This window comes from Catharus ustulatus, chromosome 6 (assembly GCF_009819885.2).
Source record: "Catharus ustulatus isolate bCatUst1 chromosome 6, bCatUst1.pri.v2, whole genome shotgun sequence".
Classification (NCBI taxonomy): domain Eukaryota; kingdom Metazoa; phylum Chordata; class Aves; order Passeriformes; family Turdidae; genus Catharus; species Catharus ustulatus.
The window spans coordinates 62,343,431-62,364,924 of NC_046226.1; the positions used below are offsets into that span (position 1 = coordinate 62,343,431).

Consider the following 21,494-nt stretch of genomic DNA (forward strand, 5'->3'; position numbering starts at 1 on the left):
AAGTATCCCTATGCTTGAGACTTCAAATCTGACAGACAAGAAACTGAGAAAAGAACCCACAAATTTTGTTATGGGAATTTGTTTTTGTCACACCTCTGTTCTGTTTCAGGTTATTTCCCTGCAGTGAAGCCTGAAGAACACAATGTCTGCTGTTTTCTTTGCAGTTTCAGTTCATAATTCAGAACCTTAGCTTAGTATCTACCTTTATGAGTCAGTCAACCTAAAATGTCACTTTGGACTGCACAGACTTAGGTGGGATGCACATTGCATTAACTGACTCTATAGCTGGGAGCAAAACCTTAAAAAAAAATGGATCATGGTGATTAAGTGGCACTGGAAGTAGCTTGGTCTGAGGCAAGATTTGCCAGTGTCTCTGGTATGATACTTGATTTTTGCCATGGAAGTAGCAAGTAACTAAAGGCACTCTTTAGTATACTGTAGAAAGAGGAGTTTATAAGCAAAATCTTTTGTAGGTTTCTGAAAACAACTTCTAGGTACACTGAAAGTAGCTGGAATTACGCATTTTTGCATGTAAGACTGCACAGTCTTCCTGGAAAATAAATATTATGTCATGCAAGATTTTGGAAAAGTTTTTTCTAGATGCTCCTTTTAAATTAAATCGAGGCACTTTTTTAAACAAAGTGATTATTTTTGAATATATGCAAAAAATATTTCAAATGTATCCAGTTTTTGGAATATAATATATTCGCACATTTTTTTAACAATATGAAATCAGTTTTTTCCAAATATTTTAATAAATCTTTGACAATTAGTATATGCTAATTTGACAATTAAAATAATGAAATGTCTTCTAAGTGTCTTGTTAATCCATTATCAGAGTTGGAGGGTCGGGTCATATAGCTAATTGTGAATCTACACTTCCTAGAAATTTATAAAATTTCACAGATACAGCTAATCACATATGTATCATGCATATGATGTATAAATAAAAGTATAACATTTTCCATTAATTATTAAAATGCATTTTACATCTGAATTCTACCTTTAACACATACTACACCTTGACATAAATGAATATAATGCCATTTACAGCATCCTGAAATAGTTATCTCTATCTACATTTCTTCATTTGCAATCATCCTTCAAAAATTATTTCATACACAGTGGATAAATTCCACTGAACTTAAATGAATCTGTGATTTTAGGTACATTTTTCTGGAAGACAAACACATAACTGTACCTGCAAGACTTTCTCACCTGCTTACCTTTCCTACTTCCCTTCCCACCTCTGTCATATTAGGTATTTCTAAGAACTTGACACTTTAGATGTAGAATCAAACACCAATTTTCAGGGCACTGAATTTCACTATAAAACAAGTCTTTGCCCTGTAGGATTTTTTTTTCCCTTTTTCTCCAATTCTCTCCGACCTTCCATATAGCCTATGGACTTAAGTAGATTCTACCACCCTTTACCACAGCAGTACTTCATACCCCAAGCATACATGACCTAAGAATTGATTGGTTTTGTAGATGCACAAAAGAGAGAAAGGAAAACACAACAGGATTTTAAAAGATGCTTGAGATGTGAACAGTGATTCATAAGTTATTTTTGTATGGGAAACAGAATGTATCAACAAGTTAAGTAGGTGTCATAGATCATAGGTACTTGTTCTTTGCAAACCTTCATGAAGACAGTAGAAAAGGAGGAAAAAACCCCAAAACCTTAATCTACCTTTCCCCATGTTTTACCACTGCATTTTGTAGAATATAACATAGAAAATTATGTTAACAACTCAAAGAAAACTGTGTTTTTCTTGTGGATCTTTGTTTTGAGTTTGGTTGCAGTTTCTGTGTGATTTTTGGTTTTGGTAGTGGTGGCAGTAGTTTTGGGGTTTGTGTGTTCTTTTAATACTAATAACATTCCTACTATTGACTGCTTCAAACTATTTTATTATGAAAAAATTTTAAGAAGGTTTGGTTACGCTGTAAATGTCAGGGCCTTTAGGAAGAAAACACGGAAAATAGATGTTTGTTGTTTAAGTATACAATATAAATAAACCAATGGGACTAATATTACTTACTTGTCATTGCTTAAGAAGTAGCTGTTCCTCCCACCTCCATCTTCACTGATTGGATAGTGCCTGGTTTCCACCCCCAGAAGATTGCCCCCCTGTCAGCATAAGTTTCCCCCTTTAGTAAATTGGAAAGGAAAGTTAATATACATTTAAAGGGACCACCCACAAAATTTTAATTGCTAAATGCATTGTTGCTCTTTACACTTGCAAGCAACATTAGGAAATTGCCTGAATTCCATTTGTTTTACCTGGTCAGAAATGTAAGCCCATCCTGCAATTAGAATGAAAACATATTTGTGCATAACAGATTCATACGGTTTCACAGGAACTCGCAATACTTCCTTGAAAAAGCAGTAGCAGAATAGAAGCTAAGCTGCATGTTCACAATTCCAGAAAATCCATGAGGAAAAAACACAGAGTAATGCCATGCCTTGAGAGGAACTGGAGGAGACAGAGTAGTTTTGTAGGTGCCAGAGACATCAGCAAAACAGCAGTAGCCTATCAATGTTTGTGCTTCTTGGGCAAGGTCAGCTCGAGGAACATAAATACCACCTAACTCTACCCAGCTTATCATCTGCCGAGTACATATTCATAATTGATATAATCACCAACAGATGATAAATGTAAATCCCACACTACAAGATATTTATATTGTCTTTTTAGTTTTTTTTCCTCCCTATGAATTCCAAGACTTGTTTACACAGGGAAATTAATGTGGAACAGGCTATAGAACAATGGTTAAGCAGGCCTCTTTATTAATATAGGACTCTTTTGATTCAAAAAGATTTACCAATATCTTACTTTATCCAGTGCGTTAGTGAATTGCTGCTAGCTCTTAACCTTCTGTGAATCAGCTTGTTTTTGTAGAGCAGTCCCAAACCTATTCTACTGTTAAATATAAAAAATAGGTTGTCTCATTTTCCACTAAGGAGCTGGCCATTTTTTGTTGCCATGAAGTTCATGATCTGTGTAAAGCCTCAATACAGAGGGTGTTTAGCCTCTATATAAACCTTTAGAAGGCTTGTTAGTTAAGATATTTTTCTTACCTTAAAATTCTAATCATATGTCATGAGTCCTTCAGCTTGAGTAGAAAAATGGGTTGAATAGAAGCTGTGAATCTTTGTGTGCTTCATTGTTTTGTATACCATTACTCTGCCCATTCTTAGTCATCATCTATCAAAGACACTCAACATTTTCTCTTTCTCTGCATGTTGAATATTTGATGTTTTCCCTTGCCTTTACTGTTAATGTATGAACTGCACTTCTCTTACCTCAGTGCCATTATTGAATCCAATTTGAATACTCCTCTGCAAATAAGTATCTAAACGCTGTCTTGAATTTTCCTGTCATGAATTTTCCTGTCATTAAGCTTATATGCATTTAGCAAGTTAATCAAGTCAGCTATATAGCTCACTAATCCAAACAGGGGATTTAGAAAACTTAATTTAAAAATTAAATTTATGCATGTAAGTTTTTTCTACAGAGAAAAGACAAGAAAACAAACTGGTTTGATTGTTTGTAGTTATAGTAGTATGAAAACTTCTTATCAGAAGAATCTGGTATTTTATTTCAGTATGTATATGGTCACTTTTCAGCAGTGAAGTAAAATAATTTACTGTTATTACAACAGTAATTGACACTGCTAAACATATTACAAAACAAACAAATGTTTTTTCCATGGCGACAGAATTTTGTAAATGACTGAGAGTTTTATGTACATTTATATAATACTTTTTAAGGACATTCCAAATCATCTAAATTGCTAAATTTCTAAATTATAGACAGCATTGGTTCATTTTTTAAAGCAAATGTTCTGATATTGATACCTGGAAAGGCTGACCTGGAACAGAGACTAGACAGAGCAGAAGGAATAAAATAGGTATTTATTAAAAATATACACCTTGGGCAGTGCAAGATCCTGGCTGGGGCTACACCCAAATCAAATCCAAGGTGGATCCCAGTCATGAATATAAATGCTTAGATGGTGACACATGTCTGTGTGTGGGGAGGAATGTTAAACATGATACAAAACCTGCGGTGGTATCATCCATCATGGCACTACCAGGCAAAGTATTTGAAGCACCAGAATCCAAATTCTAAAATATATTTAGGCACTGTTGTGGCTTTGACCTTTATAATTTGATACCTAATTTTCAAAGGAATTTGAGTTATACAAAATTCAGGATTTGTAATGGAAATTCAGATTTTTTCCTTCAGAAAATGGATTTTAACTTTTTAATAGAATTTTTACAAAAATACATAGATAATAAGAAGTGGGATGGACTGTAATATTCTTTAGGATCTTTTACATGGATTTTTAGAGAAGGTAATATGTGTCCTAGCTTCCTACCAAATTAACCTATCAACCTATAAGGATGTGCCAAGTTAGAACCTCTTTTTACCTTGCTTATAAAACTGGGCTATAAAAAATTAAATTAATTCTAAGTGCAATTAAACCTTATTATTAACCTTGACCATTCCTTTAAGTATTTGAGCAAATTAACGCTGTAAGGGCTGATTTTTCCACCTCTTTGATGAATTTAGAGTAGAATTGTAAAAATGTTTCAACAGAGATTTTTAAACTAAAGAGATGCCACAATTATTAAAGCAGAGTTTTGATACTTCGTCTGGAAATTAGGAAGAGGGTTGTAATCATCTGAATTTTAACAGAAGTCCTGGGACCTGAAAATGCCTGCTTCTGCTGAAGCTTGAGCAGGGTACATAACAGACTGTGTGGCAGAGCTGCTGGCTGCACAAAGGGAACTGGGCACAGGGATCTCACAGAAATGCCTTCATTTGCTGCTATGGAGACAAACTTGAATCTAGGACTGCTTATTTACTTAAAAAGTGAACAAGGAACAATTCAGAGGTATTTGATTAATTAAAATATAAAGTCTACTTATGTTTCCTATAGGTTTGATTTCCATGGTATGAAGTATGTATAGACAACACATTATACTATATAAAAAGTTAGAAGCTATTCTACAAGGTACAGTCAAAAATTTCCCTTATCAATCAAGAGAAGGGAGAGTACTCCTTTTTAATATAAGGAGCATACTTACAGAATCACAGAACCATTAGGCTGGAAAAGACCTTTGAGATCACCAGCCAACTACAAACCCAGCACTAAATCATGTCCCTAAGTGCCACATCTACACCACTTTTAAATATCACCATAGGTGATGGTTCAACCACTGCCCTGGGCAGACTGTTCCAGTGCTTGTCCAGTCTTTCAGTGTAGAAAGTTCCCCTCACATCCAGTCTAAACCTCCCCTGGCACAACTTGAGGCCCTTTCCTTGGGAGATGAGGAACTCCACCGACCTTTCAGGGAGTTTAGGGATGGATAAGATCCCTCCTGAGCCTTCTTTTCTCCAGGCTACACACCCTGAGTTCCCTCAGCTGCCCTTCATCATACTCATGATCCAGACCCTTACTCAGCTCCCTTGCTCATTTGACTTGATGCCTTTTAGCATTTATATTGCTCTTTGTCCTCACAAAACCCAAATGACTGGATACAAGGAAAGTTTCCAGTGCATGAATGAAATGTGAACCAGGTACAGTGTGCTCCAGCAGGGGAAATGAGCCAAAACCAGCAGTCTCTAACTTTTTAGAAAATATCTTCAGTAGTTTTGAATGTACAAAAGTCAGATAAGGCATTAAAGGGGCATGTTTGTCCGTACCTTCTCACCTTCATCAGAGATGAAAAAATTGCAGACCAAAAGTTACTTTAAGGTTGTGTTTGAGTTACATGCTAAAAATATGAGATACAGTAATTTCACGAATACAAGCCGCACCAATTTGACCAAAATTTTGGTGGAAACCCGGAAGTGCGGCCAATATTCCGGGGCGGCTAATACATTAACAAAATTCTAAAAGCTGCCAACACGGAAGTGAGAGCCCGCGGCAGCCCCAAGTCAAGTTGGAGCCCGGCCGGCCACGGCTGAGGTGGGAAAGCCTGGCAGAGGCGGGGCCAGCAGTGTGGGGGGTGGGCGGCAGAGCCTGAGCCAGCAGGGCGGGGCAGGGGGGGCGGCAGAGCCCGGGCCAGCAGGGCGGGGGAGCCCGGGAGAACTGGGGCTAGCAGTGCAGGGGAGCATGGCAGAAGCAGGAAGGCCGGCGGGTGGGGCTGCCTGGCAGCGGGGGAAGCCCAGCAGAATAGGGGCCAGCAGCGTGGGGGAGCCCGGCGGTGCGGGGGCCTGCAGTGCCGGCCAGGGCGAGGAAACGCGGCGGCGGTGCAGACGGGAGGGGGCGGCCGGCGAGCCTGCCAGCGGCGGCAGCGGCTGGCCTGCCGGCAAGGCGAGTACGTGAACGCAGCGGCGACGCAGCCGGCATGCCTGCCAGCGGCGGCAGTGCCTGGCCCGCCGGCAGGGCGACTACGTTAACGCAGCGGCGACGCGGCCGGCATGCCTGCCAGCGGCGGCAGTGCCTGGCCCGCCGGCAGGGCGACTACGTTAACGCAGCGGCGACGCGGCCGGCATGCCTGCCAGCGGCGGCAGTGCCTGGCCCGCCGGCAGGGCGACTACGTTAACGCAGCGGCGACGCGGCCGGCATGCCTGCCAGTGGCGGCAGTGCCTGGCCCGCCGGCAGGGCGACTACGTTAACGCAGCGGCGACGCGGCCGGCATGCCTGCCAGCGGCGGCAGTGCCTGGCCCGCCGGCAGGGCGACTACGTTAACGCAGCGGCGACGCGGCCGGCATGCCTGCCAGCGGCGGCAGTGCCTGGCCCGCCGGCAGGGCGACTACGTTAACGCAGCGGCGACGCGGCCGGCATGCCTGCCAGTGGCAGCAGTGCCTGGCCCGCCGGCAGGGCGACTACGTTAACGCAGCGGCGGGGCGGTGCTGACGGGAGAGGGGGGCCAGTGAGCCCGGCGGCGGCTGCAGCACCACCCGGTCGGCCCCGTCAGCAACCATGAGCGGGCTGAGCCTGCCTGGCCCCGCCCCGAGCCAGTAAAGCCCGCTATGCCGCGATCCTGTTACTAATTGGCCAATTTGTGAAAGCTGCGCACGGATTCTCGCGACGAACGAAAGTGCGGCTAATATTCGGGGTGCGGCTTATCTATTGACAAAGACAGCAACATTGTCGAGGCACCGGGGGTGCGGTTTATAATCCGTGCGGCTTGTATTCGTGAAACTACTGTAATTCTTTACACAGGGGAAACTATCAGAAAACGTTACTCATCATGAGTACGGGGTAATGGAGTTGCAGTGAGGTCAGTACCTAGTACTCAGAATACAAATTTTCTGAAGAAATTGCTGATAGTTCATATGTAAATGCTTTGAATTTGCAAGCACACACTGTTCTTTCAATTAATTACCTCATACTTTATACTCTGCCAAGTTGCCAATTGTAATACACAAAAAAATCTAATCTCAAATCGTAGAGAGCAGACGTTCGTAGCAAGAGTTTAATGCTGAGTATTTTAGTATCAGCTGAAGGCTGCATCCAGTTTGGGTTGAAGGAGGTAACGAGTCAGAAGATTTGGGTTATCCATTTTGGTACTAATTGTTTAGGTTTTGTTTAATTTTTAGTTTGTGTTGATTCTAGTACTATAAACCAGAGTAATTTTGATGGAGGTACTGGAGATTATATGAAATGCACTCATGTTCCATTTATGGGACTCCAGTATTTCTCATCAGCCTGGATCACTTAACATACATTTTATAAAGATGCTGAGGACCCTTGATTTCCCATGGTTTCAATAAAAGCACCAAGTTTCTGCATTTCTTTTGTACCTTTTTCAGATCACCAAGAAGCTGAGTATAAACTCTTATACCTCATTAGAGTAGAACTGAAGATACATTGCACCATTTGAAACTGTACTCTAAAAAATAAACAGTCACAGAACTCCTAAGCTATATCATTCTTTCATTAAACTGCAAAACACTTACTGATCTCAGTATTCATTTGTCTGCTGAATCCTGGATTTGGGTTTTGTTAAAAATAAGGAAAATGCTACAGCAGTTTTGAAATGTTAAAAAATATATGTTTTTTTTTTGGTGCACGAGCAACAGTCCTTTGTTATACAGACTGCTACAGTGCTTGACAAGAATTTGGTCTGTGAGTACTTTGCAAGCATTAATTTCAATCCATTTATGTTCATTCTTGTACAGAGGCTTATAGCCTCATCAAAACACAATCTAACTATATCAGCTGCAAAATTCCATTCAAGTTAGCAAAGCTGGGTGTATCTGCACTTCCAGCCTAGGGCTTGTGCCAGTGAGGTCTGGTGCAATGCCCAATGAAGACAGTGAAGTGACCAGAAGAAAATACCTGGAATGCATAATTACTCAAAATACAATATAGAAGGAAAAAAAAATATATTTTTTTCTTTCCAAGTCTCAGAAAAACACTAGATGAGATATTCCTAGTGGTGTGAAAAGGTTTGGAGAAATTTCTCCTTAACCCACACTACTGAATCACCCTTATGTCAGGCTCCATCTGTGGAATTCTTACTCATGTAAATATTATAGGGCTTCATGTTTTCCCCAGTGATTTTTAAACCTTTTCATGTTATTTGAAAAGGAAGAGACAAAGGTAATCTCAGAAGCCTGATTTTGCCATTTCTAGCAGTGTGGAAAGGGGCAGACATAGGAGAAGAGTATTTTTGAAATGAAAGAATATGTAAGGTTGTGAGATGACATGAATTTCAGACTTTATCAGTAAAATTAAATGTGTTGTATTGAACACATGTGAAGTCATGCTTCCCATAAGATATCCAAGACATTTGTCAATTTTATGATGCTTTAACTGCCATAAATGAGACCATAATAAAAACCTTATATTGAAAATTATCTACTTCTAAATCAGTAAGTGTTGGAATAAAGAATCAGTTTCTTAAAAAATTTCTCATATCTGAAGCAAAACATCTTGTCTGCTCATTTGTGCAGACAGATGCAAACTACAGAAGGTAGAAACTGATGCCATATAATCAAGTAGGGAAAAAAGTTACTGAAATTGGGAAAAATTTATTTGTATTGCACTTATTTCATGTTCATGGTATCAAAAAAGTCTCAACAATCACTGCATATACACGTACAATGGCACATGGAATGAAGAAGTAAGGGAAAGACAGCAACAAAATGCTGGGAAGTGCTGGTTGTTGTGGATGGGGACTGTTTTGAGATCCTTCAGTCAGTTCAGGGGAGCCACCAGCAGTGCAGCATCAGTGCAACTTGACAGAGCACCCATGCCATCATCACTGCTCACACAATCCACTAATCATACCAAGCACTAGAACCCTTTGCAGAAAAAAAGATTAAAACAGAATAACGGGCATATAAAGTTCCCATTTTAGATTTGACATATTTCAGTGACAACTAGGGAACACAGTTATTAATGAGAGCTGAGCCACCTTTTTATGACCTGAAAGTTGGTGGTGATTTCTCCAAATATTAGCCAGCTGTGACTCGAGGCAGTCCTGTGAGAGACTATTGTTATGTTTCTACACAGGAGTGAGAGAATGTATAAGTGAGGCCATTATATAGTTTAAAGTGTGCATAATCTTGTGTGTGAGACATTTCTGCATGTCCTTTGATAGAACTAATATCTATTTCTCATATCTGTTTTTCTTGGTGAAGGACTATTTAAAGAAAAACCTATGTTATGCATGGCAAAACAAAGTAGATTCTTTGCCTAGCATATGGATTTAGGTTTCCACTTAATTTAATTCTGATTAATTTTTAAATTCCTGCTTATTTTCACAACCAAAGACCTGCCTTATATAATATATATGAAATAAAACCTGTCCATCTCCTCACAGTCTCTATAGTTCATAATTGAGGAATGAAGAGCTAAATCATACAATTAGTTGAATTTTATTATATAGCAAAAGATGAAAGACAGCAAAGCAGGTTACTGGGAAAGTGATGATTTAAAAAAAAATTAGTTTATGTTAAATTAAAAGTAAGAGATATTCAAGAGAAAATGTCAAATGCTGAAATAAAAATTATCAGTGATGACTAGGAAAGTTATCACACGAGTACATTAATAAGACATATAAATGAAAATAAAAAATGGGTGAGAATAAATAATAGAAAAATGAATTAATGTGAGGAAATACTTCCCAAAGGTAGAGCTGGAAGCTAAAGAAGTATCTAGTTATTTTAAGTATCAGAGAATAGGCAGTGGAATCACTGAGGGTGTGAAGAGAGTGTACTGACGTGAATATGAATTTTGGGAAAACATTACCGAAAATATTAAAGCAAGTTCTTTTGTGGCTTCAACAATAACGCTTAAAAACAGTTTCTCCTGATTTCAAAGTAAAGAGCTGTTTCCTTCAAGGTTATACAGCTAGCAATTCCGTACAAAGCCAAATGAATCAGAAAAAAAAATTTAGACCTTTTCTGGAGAAGAGGAGGGATTGGTGTAGAGAAGCAATTGGTACTAGAAGTTCCATCCCTCTTTCTCACCCTGAGCAGCAGAAAGGGAAGTGGTAAATGAAGTTATCTGACAGCTCTAAGCTGTGAAGCTCTACAGCCCAGAGTAGTGAATAAGCAGCACATCCACAAGAAGAAAAAAGGTGTATTATAACCACCCAGCCCCAAAACGAGCAAGAGCAAAGCTCCCAATCCAAATTCTACAAGTATGGGAGTTTTGGAGAATTTGAATATTAGTTAATTTAATTTCATGTCATATAAGAGAGTTGTTTCAGGCACATGTTATTAATATGAACAACGTTTTTTGGTGATGAGTTTATTAAATCCTGTGCTTTATATTTCTTATCTGATGGGGTTTTGTTGTTGCTAGTATTACTGCCACCAAATTTATGATCTGTGGAAAGATCAAACAGTGCAATGGAAATTATGAATCAGGCCATTAAGAGCAGAAAAAAAAACTTTCCCAGATAACAAACATTATTAAAAGGTTCTAAAAAATGGATAGAGCGAAGAAGTGGACCTGAACAGGTGTTCCACTTCTGCACACAACAGAAATACCAGGAATAAAATTACTAAGAATATGTCCAAAAGGTGTGGTGCTGAAAAAGAGGAGCCATGATTAAAAATATTTTTCTGTCTTTTGTAACATGACTTTAAATTTTAATAACTTCAAAAACACTAACTTTATTAAAAACATCCTATCAATCATAAACTATCTTATGAGATACCCTCCTGCTTTTCATACATCACTCTTCACCCTTACCAATGTTTCCCACACTTGTGATACAGTTTGTTGTCACCTGAATTGTGGCAATTCAAAGCATTTATGGAAATATGCTGTAGATGCACCCAGTTAAAATTTTCAGGTTAAATAACAAACTGAAAAAGCCTTGAAGCTTTTTTCCTAACCCAGGTAACTCCATGTGCAGGAGTGTTGGCACAACCAAATCTGCAGCATGGGGTCAGGACCAATTGCACAGAAACAAAAGCCTCTAAAACTGACTTTCTGGTTCAAAAGAAAGAATCCTATCAGACTATGCAGGTAGGAAGGCTGCATTAAACAGAGATGTTGAAAAAGCACTATGATACTCTAATACAATCTATAAGTGGGCCAGCATAACTCACTCAGCTGATATAAAAAAAGAATCTCTGGTATGTCACATAAATACTCATGAATAAAAGAAAAAAAAATCTTTTATAATGTTAACAGTGAACATGTAGTATGGCTCTTAAAATCTTGTTCTTATGCATAGAATTGGATAAACAAGAGAAAGAATGACCTTCAATTCTTACCCTTTATTTGCCTTGAACGTCACGCGGAGAACAAAGATAATAGACTTTTTCACCTTGTCCCCTTCTTTTTGCAAGAAAGGACATCTGCAACATATTTATAGAAAAAAAATGATGCACTATTTGATGAAAAAAACCTCTAGATATATGTGCATGGTAGATAAAATAATTTGTGGGCCGACATTGCAAAGGAAAAGTTAGCTTTTCAGAAAGGATGATTTGTTATTTGCTATGCCTGTGTCCTGGTTCTGGCCAGGACAGGGTTAATTTGTGCAGTAGCCAGGAGGGGCCGTGGTCATTTTATACCACTTCATATCATTTTCTGGGAATGGGAAAGGGTCCTTTCCAGGTCAAGGTAGTGTGGTGGCAGTCAGGTATTTTTATGCATCTTGTGGTACAATGGTGAGAATTCACACGGGATTCACTCATCTCTCTTGGACAATTTTGCTGTTATTATTGTTGGTTACTTTTTATTTTCTTATCCTTTTGCCAGTTCCAGTAAATTGTTCTTATCTCAACCCATGATCTTTGCCCTCTGTGCTTCCAATTCTCCTCTCAGTGCCTTGTAGAGAATAGAGTGAGACAGGGAAAGCGAGCAAGCCATGCTTATTTTGGAGTGATTTCAGTGGGAATACTAAATTGGGGAATACCATTCCTAAACCAGAACAGCTTTATTTGATGCCCAGTGTAGGTCATGAAGGGTTGAGATAACAACAGATCTGCCCAGAGTGGATTGGAAACAAGTTTGATCCAAGCATTTTCTGCATGAGGTCTGGTGCCACTGGTCACAATGTTGCTTGGTCTGTTCACGTGACTGTGGCACCTAAACCCGTATATATTTCCACATGTGCACTATGTGCATCATGGTGCTCTTTTTCAAAGCAAGGAGAGGGATCAGGATTGCTATGCTCTACTATAGAATATCAGTTCATGACATGATGATATCAAGGGCAATGAAGGTATTTTGGGATGTGTATGCACTGCTGCCCTCCTACCCCTACCTTTGTGAGTCCATTAATAATCATATCCAGTCTGTGGAGGGAACAGGGGAGGGTAATTTTCCCCAGCCTTTTACTCCCTTTTCCTCCTTCAGGCTTGTTACAACAGCTTTTGAGACTTGAATTCCCTTTGGATGTTAAGGAAAGCAAATTCTTGCTCCTAAGTCTTCAGGTTTCCTGGGGGGTCCTAGAGATTTCTAGGGAGATCTGCCTCAAGAGTAGATAGACATGTGTGGCATGGAATGTGGAGATGGGTCATCTCTTGAAGGATTATTCTGCTCCAGTGGTTTGAAAGTTCACCCCTGAAGAACTACAGGACCCTGATAAAGTGGCAGAATTTGAAAGAAAAATGGTGTGGCAGTTCCATCGAGGCATGGAGAATACAATTCCTAAACCAAGATAGACTGGCTTTTTTTTATTCACTCCTTCACAATTTTTAATATATGTGTATATGTTAAAGAGTTTCTGATGTACATGTAAGGAAAAGTATGAATTACTTGAACTTTACTGACCTAGGAAGGTGTTAAAGGTTTCTCCACTGTCTCTAAAACTTTCAACAGCCTTTGACCAGTTAAAGTACCTTGATGTCTCATTCCTGACATTTTATTATCTCTTTATTTCTCCTGGCATAAGTGTTTACTCATCCACACTGTGAACCAAAGTGGGGAACTGATCGCACTGACAGGTGTCCAGCAGAGAAAATAATAGGTTTGAGTTGGTTGAACTTCTCAGCTACACAACTAGCTCCCCCAGCACACTGAAAGAGAATGAGAGGAATTAGCAGTTGAAGGTGGAGCCTAATGCAGCCTAATTAAACCAGCGCTGCTTTTGAAAAGTGTGTACATCCCAGAGCAGCCTCAGGCTTCCTGAATGTCAATTAAATGTTCAACAATACCAAAATGCTGCAGCTTACTTTGCTTATTTTTTAGCAGGTAGCTTCATTTCAGTATACATAATTCAACACAATTTTTAGGTTGTGGACAGTGATCAACCTTGTAATTTTTACGATGTAAAGGTGCGTACCATAGGATTATATTTGTCTTAATTAAATTAATAGTTTAGATCTTGATGTTTTAACAGGCATATTATTTATACTACTTCATGTTTAAACACATCTGGGCTGCTTTCAGGTTTTTTTTTTCTGTGCAGCTGTTCAGTAAATTGAGAAAGCTAAACTAAAAGGAGTGTATTAAACAGGCACCCAAAGCCTGTGTATTCCTTTGATGACATGTGGAACTGATATGTGGACTGAGAACAAAGCTTGGAATGCCTCAGGATGCAGTAAGATGAGCCAAGAAAGTGAAATATATAATTCCTTGGAGGAAAAAAAATTGTCCTAACAAGAATACATAGTGTTATGATTTGAGGAAAGGAAACTGACATTTGCAGGGATTTAAGAAGAAAACATAAGAACTATTTTCCCTGATAGTACTGGGACTTGTGATACCTTAATGAGACTTCACGTATTTTACAACGTGTAATGCCTTGACTCACAGTTACATTTTTTTAACCTTTTCCCTGAAAGCTCAAAGGCAAGATGCAATAAATCTTTCAGACTACTTTTGAAAAAAATGAGATGTGTGTGTGGTATGCGTGCCTAAGCCAAGAAGCATAGCATCACTAATCAGGGATAGCAAGTAATGGTATCTATTAAGTACTGAATAATGGGACACATTCTTCCTTCACTGACCCCTTATTTGTCTTTAAGAAACCCACCTAAAAGGAAGCTTAAATGTTCAGCTGCTAATCTTTACGTATGTTCATTGAAAATAAAAATGTGCTTTTGTATAATTTTGTAACAGACATTTTTATAAAACCTACCAACAGTGCAACTTTCTACTCTATGTAAAGTGAAAATGAATATTGTCATTTTATATCATAATACTTAATTAACATGGAGAAAGATTATCTGCTATAACATTGGATCTTATACAAACCTTAGGTTATTCAGATAATTAGAGGCTGACAGAACTCTACCACATGATCCTTCAGGGCACAAATAAGAACAGCTGTACTAGGCTCCTGCTCTAAACTATCCCTTGCTCTCTCTCCACTGACTGCTCCAAGAAGTTTTGGAGATTTGTTCTATACTATAATTAGCTGGTGTGTATTCCCACTCAGTACCAATGCAGAGATGTCCATCAACATCAGTCAAATTTCAACTCCATCTTCAGCTAGTACAGTGCAATTTGTGAAAATATTTCACATTAAGAATTCTGCTATATTACCTGCTTGGTAGAGAAAAAGAGATTCATAGCCTCAATTTATAATTCCCATTTAAAATTTAATTTTTATACTTAATATGTAAATCTGCTACCCATAAATAATTCCAAAATGTAAGTAGAATAATCTTTCACACTACTCTCATGTACGTGGTGTGACTCTTGGAGCAGTCCTGTGCAAGGCCAGGAGCTGCACATCAATGATCCTTAGGGGTCCCTTCCAACTCAGGATGTTCTATGCTTCGACGATTTTAATTTAATCTTCAACATAAAATATGTTCGTATCTGGTTTTAGAGGGCAAAATCTGTTTGAATACCCACAGTATCCATGCATAAAAGTGTGTTATTACTATTTCAAACAACCAGTAAAAAATGAAAAATTGGTCACAATATAGTATTGAAACGAAAGGAAAAATATTTAGGTGGTATTCTTGAAACCAAAATAACTTTATTGGGAAACTTCAAAAAGCTTTCTTGTTGCACCTGAAATATCAGACAAAAAAACTCACTACACAGAAATGGATTAAAGTGTAGTCTAAAATGTTGCATATAAAGCAAAACAAATCAGTGCAACTATCAAAATTTGAAAAGGAAATCTTAAGAGCTCTTGGAAAACCAGGTGAGATGAGAAACCAGTATTGAACACTGACTGTCAAACAAAGAGTATAGAGTCTGTGTGTAGCAAAACACCTGAGCTGGATTCCAAGATAAACCTTTTTAATTGAGTAGGAAGAAATAAGTCCATTCTAGCAAGGAGAGTTTTGAAATCCTGGTTCCACAGACACACCCCCAAGTTTAGCACTATCTTTTCAAACAGATCCTTTCTCCTCTCCACTTGTTACCCACCCCATTACTCAAGCTACTGTTTTTGAAATCATGCAAACTTCATCAGGGAACTCAATTTGGCCTGAAAGAAAGTAACTCCACAGGACAGGAATGAACTGTTGACATGGCAAGAACAGCCTGACCTGACATTCCTACTGATAGAAATATGTGTAAAAATGTTCTCATGAATGAGGAAATAATTGTTAATTGTGCTTTTGAGATACAAGAGCTCAGTTCTCAACAAACGGTTTCCATACAAAGCCAACAGAAAGAGACATTTTATTTACTTTCCTTGGAAGACATCTCATTGATTGGACTAAAAACGCTGTGTTTACTCACACCTTGTGCTCTGAAAGAGGAAATACAGGGTTTATGCCAATATGGTATGTTTCCTGCTTTTTTTGATAGGCAAACTAATGCCAATTTTTGCATTTGACTTTGGCCTTTCAAGCCTGTAATAAGCTGTGTTGGCACAAACCAGAAAGTTGAAATGGATGAATACTTTCTTCTGAGCTAAATCAGAATGCTAATAGAAACAAAACATGTTAATTTTGATAGGTAAATCCCACACATAATAGCTCTTCAGCCCTGGGGGGAAAACAGGGTGAAAATACAATGTAAATTATTCAACTTTAAAGGTTGATTCTCAGACTCTGTAGAAACTTGTCTTTTAACCTACCTTATGGTAAAAAATGTCTGAGGTGTAAGTGCAAGTGAAAAAGATCAATAAGCTCCACAGGTTCTCTGGACAGACACCAGAAAATTTTGTATTTACCTGAAATGGGTCATAAAGATGGAGTTCAGAATTTCCTGTCACTGAATCTTTCTTCCTGTCTCCCCCAGGTCATTCAAATATTTTGTCTTCACACAGAATGTTTGAGTATCAGGAGCAGGGGGACAAAAAGAAATTAGGTACATTTTCGTTATATTTATGTTTTCTTATAAATTCTTAATTTTTTTTTTTTGTTAAAGACTTTAACTTATGTGGAAATAGTTCTAAACCAGATGATAACAGGAAAAGCCTAAGAGGGAATCCATATAACTAGGCTACAGATATTGTATGGGAAGAAATTGAGGAACTCAGGCAGCAATCCTGACCCATCTCTCTGGACAATGAGGAATTATAAAGAACACATTGATTTCACTTCCAGTCTATCAAAGATTTTCATATATATTAAGCTGATCATGTCTTAATTCAAAGAACTACCTAGTTTTACCATTATTCAGTACTTTACATTTCAGTGATAGCTAAAACTCCAATGCTGAACATTCCAACATTCCTTTTTCTCTAAACATGTAAGTACATACTTATTTGAGTTTACAGATTTATGCATTCTAAAGTTATATTAATGTATTTCCATAAAAATAAGTTATCAGCTAAGAAAAAGAATTTTAAAACTGCCTAAGCAGTGTTTTCAGGCAGAAGAAGAAATAAACAAACAAAAATACTCAATTAATGGCAGCACTTGAGAGCTCAGTCCATGTCTTATAAGGCTGGGGATAAGAGCACAAATCCTATGTCTCAAACTTTTCAGGATTTTGTCATCCTTTATGCAAAGGATAAGACAAACAAGATGTGAAAACCCTGCTCATCCTTTGCCTGAAGCAATACTACTGCCAAACACGTACTACCTAAAACAGAGGTTTATACAGTAGGGTTGCATACCAGAGCAGAGACCAAGAACACATTTTATGACAAGTGCTCTGCAGTATCATGCTATGCATTTATTTTTTCAGACCTATTTATAACTACAGCACAGCAGTACCCAGTGATGGCTGGTCCCTTGTCACGCTGTTGTTGTGAAGGCAGAGATCTCTCTCCCAAAGAAGAAATTCTCACACCAGACTGATTCTCAAATCTCAAAATTCAGTTTCTTTACCAGCTCATGCAGCTTAACAGAAGAGCAGAACATCAGTGAAAACTAAGAATGTACAAAAAGGCCTTAGTTAAAGATGTTGAAACAAGCAGCTCTGTATGATGCCCTATATCATTGCTAGCATGCATCCTTCCCTCAAGGGAAAGGAAAGGCAGCAGAAAACTGAGATGATAACAACTCAGCAAAAAGTGGGTTGGAGGTCCACTGTCCTGCACCAGAGTCAGCTCCAAACCTGCCCATTTCACCATTCTGAAAAGGTGGGACCTGAACCAGAATGCTGCCCTTTGAGGTAGTTATCACCAAGTTAGAGTAAAAATAATACCTATTTGTATTTTGAAAAGTGTATTAATTATCAACTAAAAAAAAAAATCTGAGAAAAACAATCTTTTTCTTGGGTGTTACTGTACATTGATTTGTGAGTGTATGATGAATACAGGCAGCTCTCTGTATGATCATACCCTCTTTAAGTTACACAAAGACAAGGAGATGCATGCCAGTGACCACAGAGGAGATACAACTTTGCCCATATTTGGGACAGGACTGAGATCACTAAAGGAAATTGCAACTACAGTAATTCATAGAAACTATCTATAATCTCTCATAAAGTAGGCTACATCCTGGGAACTCAGGATGAAAATCTCACCTGCTGGTTCTGGAAAACAGGCTCATCCATCTGCAGGTTCCTCCTCCACAGCACAGCTATTCCCTTGTAACACCAGGAGAGAAATTCTTCTTCATTTCACTGGGGTGATGCTTGTGAGCAGCTGTTCATTCTCCCCATGCTTGTGCAACTGAGCTGACCCAACCCTGTCCTCAGCAAACTTTAGGAGTACATGTAGATATTTTACGTATGAGTTTAATAAATGGATTTCCATCACATATAAACTACCCAACAGAGGAATGGCTTGTGTTAAGCAATGCACACATCTGCCGTCATCACAGACCACTTGGGCTTTGCTCTCATGGTTACTATGATATCATCACAATCCCTCTGAGTGCCTACTGCCTTCTGTCTCACCACCAATGTCAATTATTAATGCCTGCTCATCATAACAGCACTTCATCCAGAAATGCATTTTCCTTCTCCCCATGCATCTTAAATTAAAAAAAAAAAAAATCTTCTCTCGTAATTTCTAACAAAAAAGCACATGTGTTAAAAAGACGTGTTTGCAGATGTCCTAAAGAGTTTGCCTCTCCTGGATTAAATGGTCCGCTAATTATCCAAAACAAGAGTAGTGGGTGTTTATCATTGGAGAAGATATAAGCAAGGCAGGTGGGAGATGTTTATACAGGCCAGATAACTAAATGTTCCTGGTGCCAAAACAAACAGGTGCAGATTTTATTGATGCAACAAACAAGGAAACAAAACCAAACAAATACACAGTTGATGGGGAATATTTCTGTTCCACAAAAACAGCACCTACAAAGTAAAACAAAAGATGTTCTGTCTCCTGGTGGCAACACTTTCAAAGTTAAGATTTCTCCTCTACATTCTGAATTTCAACATGAAGGATAACAGCCAGGGGATTATAAGAACATTGTCCCAGAAAAATTGTTCCAGTATACCTGAAGGAAATCAACTGACATATTCAGATCCTCCTTTTTCTGCCTGAGATGCAAGGCAGTGATACAGCCAGTGGAAAAGCTACCTTAGTCGCATCTTACCATTCATCCAATGGATAGAATACACTGAATTGTTGGATTATATACACCAAACTAAATCACTGATGTAGATGCAACTTGTAGATGCGGGGAGATTTTTTGTGTGAAGTGAGTGATTTCTGTTGTGGCCATGTGACCAATGCGGTTCACATAAGAGAGCAACATTAGGGTGTGCAGAGCAGAACTAAACCAGAAGATGCACATCAGATTCTAGTGGTGTTCTCTCTGTAAAACCAGCATAGAGGTCATCTGGGGAATATTCACCACCCTCAAAAGCGTACACCATGAACTCTGGCTCATGAGCACCTATTGTTTTACTCAATCAACTAATTTTATTAAGTAACTCTTACTAACTCCACTGAGAGACTCTAACCTCAATTTTTACTATCTGTTTTGGACCATATTAATTTTCCTTTTCACTGCTTTCAAACAACTAAGATAACAATTTACCTTCCTGCTAAACTGTTTGTTTTATATACGTAAATGTAAAATATTAGTTTGTTAAGCTTTGTTTTTGAAGAACAAAATGCAGCTAAGAGAAATTAGATCAATTATGGTTGTATGGTAAAACATGCATACTAACAAAAAAGAGATGCAATAAACTCCACATTTAAGACTGTACAAAGACCTGAGTTGCTTTCTAAAAGATGATATTTGATATTTCTCATCAGAGTAGAAACAGACTGTGAAGGTGCCTATAAAAATCATTGCATAACATTCCGTGTTCAAGCCTTATGCAGGTTTTAAAATGTCTTGTAAGCTTAAAAGAAGATGTATTTCAACAATTCCTCTGGCTGAAAACCTGAGGTGGATGAGATCGGCAGGTGTTTCACACTTGAATAATGATGAGATGTAACAGGGTGGTGTCAGTCATGGGGAGCTGGAGGTTATATCATTTCTCTGTAAATTACTGTCCAGTTGCATTTCCTGCCCAAAGACAGACCATGAGATAATCCCACACATCCAGCCACAGACCTGATGCTCCTCCTGATGAGACCACTGGTGAATAATTAATGCAGGCAGCTGAAGAAAGGCCTTCCCATATATGTATTACACAATGGTTATTACTCACAGCATATCAACTAGGAACTTCTTTTCCCTAGTCTGGAGTGTGGAGATGCCCAGAGTGAGGAAACTAGGGCAACCTGCTTACACTGCTGTGAAACTTTGGGAATCCACTCAGTAAAGCCCTTTATAATGCTTGGCTATACAAAAAGTTAGATGGGGCAAGCAGTTTCCATCTATGGTAGAGGAGGGACATGCCAATGACCTTGAAATAGCAGAAAACTTTTGAAAGTAGTCAGAGCTCCCTTAAGTATCTCTCTTTTTCAAAAGCATGTGGCTGTGGATGAAATGTAGGGTAGCTGGTGCAGTGTATTTTAACTCCCCAGCTGCCTGTGCACTCCCTTCGGCAACCAATCCTAGAAATCATTACCTGACCTGAACTGTGAAATGCTCTTTGTTTCCCATCTCCCTTCTGCCCAGAAATATTTCCCAGCCCTAGAAAGGGACAGCAGAAAAGAGAGCAGCATAAAAACTAACACTTCATTGAAGGACATCAGGTTGTAAAACGATTTCCCATTGAGCTGAATCATGTGGCTGTGGAAGCCCACACTAAAAGGCAGCTGCTGCCCATTTCCAGGATGTCCCTACAATGGGCAGCAGGGTTTATAGGCCCTCAACTCCTCCCCCAGTGCAGCTTCTTAGAAAACTTATTTTCTCCTGACAACACTGTCCATAGTGAAGGAGAGGAATGTATTCTATAGAGAAACGAATATGTTCAGTGTAGCAGGTAATCACTACAACATGACCATCTTTTATTTGAAATATTGAACATTGTATAGGACCATCTCTATAAACACTTGATGGTCTCAGGTCTCAGTGAAAGTTGAGACATTTGAGACTTTTATTTTAGTTTAGATCTTTGTCTCTGGATGTCTTCATATACTTCTTGTTGTCCTTTTTCATCGTTACTGCTTCTTTATTGTCATTTTCTACAGAGATACCCGAAAATTTATCAGGAATTATTTGCCGCCTTTTTTTTTTTTTTTTTTTTTTTTAATTTGATAACGTTTTTCTGATTTGAGAAGTAGCACATCAGTGGTTTATTTACTAATCTTAATGACAACTATTTTTAAGAGCTTTGACATGCAAATTTACTGGTTTTTTTTTTCAATAAATCTTGCTTAAATCTGAGTCTTGGCCACCATA

The 21,494-nt window shown here is 38.6% G+C and overlaps 1 protein-coding gene across 1 annotated transcript in view; it reads right to left on the bottom strand.

The window, feature by feature from the left end:
• LOC116997743 (syncytin-A-like) overlaps nucleotides 1-18,509 on the bottom strand; it is a 79,865-nt gene extending 61,356 nt beyond the window's left edge. The window contains exons 1-3 of the mRNA XM_033062822.1: nucleotides 18,265-18,509; nucleotides 11,703-11,786; nucleotides 2,043-2,131 (exon numbers count right to left, since the gene is read on the bottom strand). The gene's annotated coding sequence lies outside the window, so the exon portion shown is untranslated. The remainder of the gene's footprint in view (nucleotides 1-2,042; nucleotides 2,132-11,702; nucleotides 11,787-18,264) is intronic.
• Nucleotides 18,510-21,494: the final 2,985 nt, after the last annotated feature.